Source organism: Henckelia pumila, chromosome 2 (genome assembly GCF_033568475.1).
Source record: "Henckelia pumila isolate YLH828 chromosome 2, ASM3356847v2, whole genome shotgun sequence".
In the NCBI taxonomy this organism is placed as follows: Eukaryota; Viridiplantae; Streptophyta; class Magnoliopsida; order Lamiales; family Gesneriaceae; genus Henckelia; species Henckelia pumila.
In genome coordinates, this window is record NC_133121.1 from 152,050,210 (window position 1) to 152,056,209 (window position 6,000).

Sequence of the window (6,000 nt, forward strand, 5' to 3'; positions counted from 1 at the left end):
CGGCATGCCATACAGACTATTAATCGTACTCCTATCAAAAGCCACCAATTTTTCTCGAACTCGAACTTTCAGATTAATATCTTTGATCATCAAATTTGCATAGAACTCATGAATCAACGATATAACAGCATCTGGCGGACTCCTGAAAAATGTCTCCCAACCTCTTCTCTCAGCTTCAATTAACGCCGGAGCATCACACTCTCTCAAGCTCATTCCCCTTTCTTTTTGCATCCCTTTCTCCATCACATCAATATAGTACTCCTCTACTGTGGCATTCCAAAATCTGTGTCTATCATACGGGACTACAGAGGACGAAGAAAGCGCTCCTTTCCCTTTGGTTTTCTAGGGCATTGTAACTCAATAATTCAACTCAAATCAATTGCCTATAGAATTGTCACAATCCCAACACTTCACACCAAGCAACGTTCTAGACAAGACTTAGGCCAGAAAATTCAACAAACACTTGGTACGCATGAAGAAAATGATATCGAAATGCACTAGCATCAAATGTTCTTCACACCACAATTCAGACAACCCAACAGCCTCAAATCACAAAATTTAACACGGCTCAAATGTAGTAACAAAAATTTCAGCTTTTTTACCGTTCAAAAAGAAAACTTCCCAAATCCTCCAAGATGCCCCTGTTTCTGTGCGAGCGTGGATGGAGCAAGAATAAATTTTGAGAATCTCGGCCTTGTAATGAAGAACAAAATCCCAGAGATGGTGATATTTTGTTGGGTGGAAGATGTACGATGGCAAGATCGTGCGAGAGTGTGAGATTTAGACATGGAATGGAAACGAGTAGATAGCAGATTGGAGTGGGCTTTTTAATCTCTGAATCAGAAATAATCAGCAGCGCCCTTAAGTTGCGCGATAACGCATGATGTAGCGCGGTTGAGAGAGCGCGATAGCGCTTGATATAGCGCGGTTAGATTGCGCGTTAGCACTAGTCTGTGCGCTGTTGAGAGAGCACGATAGCGCCTTGGGCTACGCTGTTAACAAGCGCGATAGCGCAAGCCCTTGTGAGCGCGATAGCGCTTAGTGAAGCGCGGTTGATATGGCTTCAGTGCGTAAAGTGTGCGCGGCTGCGGGTGAGTGATGAGCGAGGGCGCACAAAGTTCTGCCCAAAAGTCTAAAATCCTGAAAAAAAAATAAATTTAACAATTTTAATATCAAGCCTCCAAAATTACCAATAATAAATTAACTAATGAATAAAAATAAACAAGTAAAGCATAAATTGAATAAAAATAGGAAATAAGAAAAAACAAAAATTTTGGGTTGCCTCCCAAAAAGCGCTTGGTTTAGAGTCGTCATCCCGACTTTCATCGGTATTAAGTATTCCCTTTGTCTTTCACGCGCCAAATAAATTCCACAAATCGCTTTTTAAATTTCGCTCTCTTTTTCGTGAACTTATTCTTTGGTAATTTTTGCGCTCTCTCCTTCGATGAATCAACCGCAAAATCAGCTCTTTGACATTTCTCCAACTTCACAACTAGTTCAATTAAGCACAATTCTTCGATGGATGGATTAGGTGTCTTCATGAATAAATTGAAAATCACTCTTTCGCCTTCCACACCCATCGATAATTCACCCTTCTTTACCTCGATCCTGGTATCCGAAGTGGCCAGGAATGGTCTTCCCAATATCAGTGGCATATTTCTATCCTCCTCCATATCTAGCACAACAAAATCTGCAGGAAAAATAAATTTATCTACTTTTACCAAAACATCTTCAATAATTCCAAGCGGATATGTAACAGATCTATCAGCCAGCTGCAATGCAATCATTGTGGGTTTCACCTCACCAAGTTCTAAGCTCCTGAAAACAGACAAAGGCATTAGATTAATGCTAGCTCCTAAATTGCAAAGTGCATTATTAAAATAAGAAGAACCAATAGTGCAAGAAATATTAAAACTCCCTGGATCCTTCAGCTTTTGTGGCATCTTCTTTTGTAGTACCGCACTGCACTCTTCTGTTAGATTCACAACTTCATTCTCTAGCAGCCTTCTCTTCTTGGACATCACCTCCTTGATGAACTTCGCATAATTCGGCATTTGCTCCAAAGCATCAGCAAAGGGGATGTTGATGTGAATTTTCTTGAAAATCTCCAAAAATTTGGAGAACTGCTCATCTAAAGCTTTCTTCTTGAACCTTTGAGGGTATGGAAGAGGAGACTTGTACATCGGTTTCGGCTCAGGTTTAGGCTCTTTTTCCTCGACTTTTTCCTCACATTTCTTCTCTTCAACAGCAGGTTCTTGGACTCCAACTTCTTTTCCACTCCTCAACTCTATGGACTTACACTGTTCTATGGGATTCACCTCAGTATTGCTTGAGAATTGACCTCGATTATTATATTTTAGTGCGTTTGCCAACTGCCCAATGCTAGTCTCCATAGACTTCATCATGGCACCCATATTTACCACATGTGTCTCCAAGCTGTCAAGACGAGACTCAGTTCTCGCCATCCTCTTACCTGATTCCTGTACAAAGGTACTAACCTCATCCTCCAAAGACAACTTACCATCACCCTTATTAGTATTGTTAGCATATGAAAAATTTTCATTATTCCGCAAATTAGGGTAAAAAGTATTGGGAACAAGATTACCTCTGTAAGCTCCATAACCTCGGTAGCCATTAGGATTAATATAATTAAATTCCTCTGGGGTATGTGATCCTTCAACTCCAATTGAATCTGCAATATTAATCTTATTCAAAGAAGCTACCAGTGTAGTTAGTGCAGATAATTGAGCAGTGATGGATGTGAGAGGATCCACTGCATACACTCCAGCTGGCTTCTTGACTCCCGTACGCTCAGATGGCCATTGAAAACTGTTGATCGTCATCTGCTCCAACATATCATAGGCCTGTATATGGTCCTTTGCAAAAATAGTACCTCCAGTCGCAGAATCCACATTCATCCTCGTAGGCGCATTCAGTCCGTTGTAAAACCACTCGATCTGCTCCCAATCTGCAAAATTATGGTTAGGACAACGTCTAAGTAATTCTTTGTACCTTTCCCACGTCTCGTAGAGCTGTTCTGACTCCATCTGCCTGAATGTGCTGATTTCAATCTTCAGTTGGGTGGATTTGGTAGGTGGAAAATATTTTTCAAGAAATTGTTTTGCCATCTCCTCCCAAGTAGTGATGCTTCCAAGTGGCAGTGACTGCAACCAACTCCTTGCTTGATCCCTGAGAGAAAACGGAAACAAGCGTAAACGAATAATATCTTCAGACACACCATTAATTTTTACCGTATCGGTTATTTCCAAGAAATTCCGCAGGTGTGGGTGAGGATCAGCAGTGGCGCTTCCATTAAATTGGTTTGATTGCACCATATTGATTAACGCCGGCTTCAGTTCAAAATTGTTGGCATTAATGGTCCCTCGAGCGATTCCAGAATAGTGAGCCTGGATCGTCGGTCTGAAGTGGTCTCTAATTGGCACCAGAGGAGCTTGATTTACTTCTTCTTCAGGCATTCTTTCAATTTCTTCTCTTCTAGATCTTCTTAAAGCACGTGCAATGCGCTCAATCTCCGGATCAAAAAGTAATGAATTCGCACTTTGAGATCATCGCATAAACTGCAATTAAAAATAAGAAGAAATCAATTAGTAACTTAAAATAAAATAAAAAAACTCTAAATTAAAATCTAGACTAATTGGTAACAAGACTAAAAAAAATAATCAAAATTTACTCCCCGGCAACGACGCCAAAAACTTGTTGTGAAAAATACTCGCAAGCGTACGAGTGTCAAGTTTTAATATAGTGATAAAATCAAGTATCGATTCCACAGAGAGTAAAATGAAAATATTCAGTGCTTGTAATTAAAATAGTATAAACTTTATCTAGAAAATCAATATTTGAGAATTTTGCAGAAAAATAAAATAAACAGATGATTTTATAGCACGCACACAACTTTTAGAAATAATCAATCAGAGAAAATTGGTCTAGAGGTATAGATTTCACCTGGTTTCAACAACAATCAATCCTAATTAATTAATCTTCATGAATTCCAGTCAATTAATAGCCAAGAACACTTAAGTTTATTATTTCCCTCTCCCGAGCAACAAATAATTTTTATCAACTACAATTCAATTTCAATATCCCTATTAAGAATCTATTTGCAGTGATCTATCACAAAGCAATGTTCTTTTTAAAAGCTCTGTTAAAATTATACACTCTTCCGAGCAATATAAATAATTAACAGTGTATTTTCTAATTGTCCTATTCAAAATCTCCTCTCCCGAGTGCCAGATTTCAAATAAATATAACAAATCAATTATTGATCAAGTAATTGAAAAGACAATCAATTCTAGAAAAAAACAATTAATCTAGAAAAAATTCAATTCAATCAAATCATAAATTCATGAAAGCGTTTACACCAGGTTCCATCCGACCTCTAGACTTAAAAAATTAGTTCATAATAAAATTGTGAATAAAACAATTCATATTCAAAAATCCAGACATGAATTCAGAATTAAATAAAAAGTAGAAAAAAAATTCGTCGTCGACGCTGTGTCCGGTCTATCGATCTCCGTCTTCGTTATTCAAATAAAGCTTCAAAATTCTTCCCAGAATATGCACGATCAGCTCTGATGTACGTTTTTGTGTTGTGGCGGCTCTCCTCTATCTCTGATAAAAAAAATCCTTTTATAGCGTCATGGAAAAGCCCAATAAAAGAAAGCCCAAAATTTCCTTTCCGTTAATTAAAAGTCCACGCGCGGGCGCTCCAAAATCCTAGGCGGGCGCGCATAAGTCTCTGCCTTCAATTCTCTCGCCTTCACATAAACTTAGCACGTTTGCTCTAGGAATCTCCTCTTTAGCGCTTAATCTTGCGCTAACAACAAGCCCAATTGAAAATGGCCCAATAACCTTTTCTTGTTACTGTTCTTTTTCTTCTCCTTTTCATTTCTTTTCTTTACTGCTCCTTCTTTCTTCTCTTATTTTACTCTTATCTTTTCTCAATTCTATTTTTTTCTTCTTCTTCCAAAATAATTCAATAATTCTCTGCAAGCACAAAAACAACACAACTAGTGCATAAATCTGCTCGAAACTAATAATTAACAATTAAAATTATATATAAATTAAGTGTGTAAAATACACTTATCAACAACCCCGTACAGATGGAAAATAACTTAATGTCATTTTCGATTCATCTGTATTCAATCCCAAAACTTTACTTATCAAATTCACCACTTCACATGAACAATTATCCTCATCCACAGTGATTGCTGCCCATTTAGAATTGGATCCTGGATACCACGTACAAATGCCTTTTTGATCTATTCTCCACTCACCATCAAATTCAAATATAATATTGGTAAATGCCATTACCTGTATAGAACACACTAAATAATCAGAATCACATTGCTGGAATCCATCGACAAAAAGAAAAAAATGTATCAAAAAAAAGTTTTAAAAATAAATATGACATGAAAGACGAACGATATTACATATGAGGCGAAAGAAACTATGTTTTCGGCGACCGCAATTACGTTCATGGCAACCGCTACAAGGTTTAGATATAATACATATTCCAAAAATATGTATCTGTACAACCAAAAAATAAAGTGGTAAACCAGATGATTAAACTAAATAAACTCACTTTCAAATGGGTGAAATTCGCTTCTTGTTATCCCCTCCAATGCAGGTAGAAATAATATAAATTTGTCAGCCTTGATTTTAATTCCCACATAAAAATGAGTAGAAAAGGCGCGAGGAAGAGAGATGGGTAGAAAAGGCGCGAGGAAGAGAGATGGGTAGAAAAGGCGCGAGGAAGAGAGTGGGAAGAAAAGTGAAATAATAATTGCAGAGAAAACGTGGTATATGACCCGACCAAATTTTCCCAATTTTCATTGTTATTTTGTTTTTAGAGTGAATTAATTAAGTGAAAATGTAAATGAAGGTCATTTACCACAATAAAAAAATTTAAAGTAATTAATCAAATTAGCTTTCGAACGAAGATTATAAAACTAAATGCCCCAATAATTTACAGGTTGTATA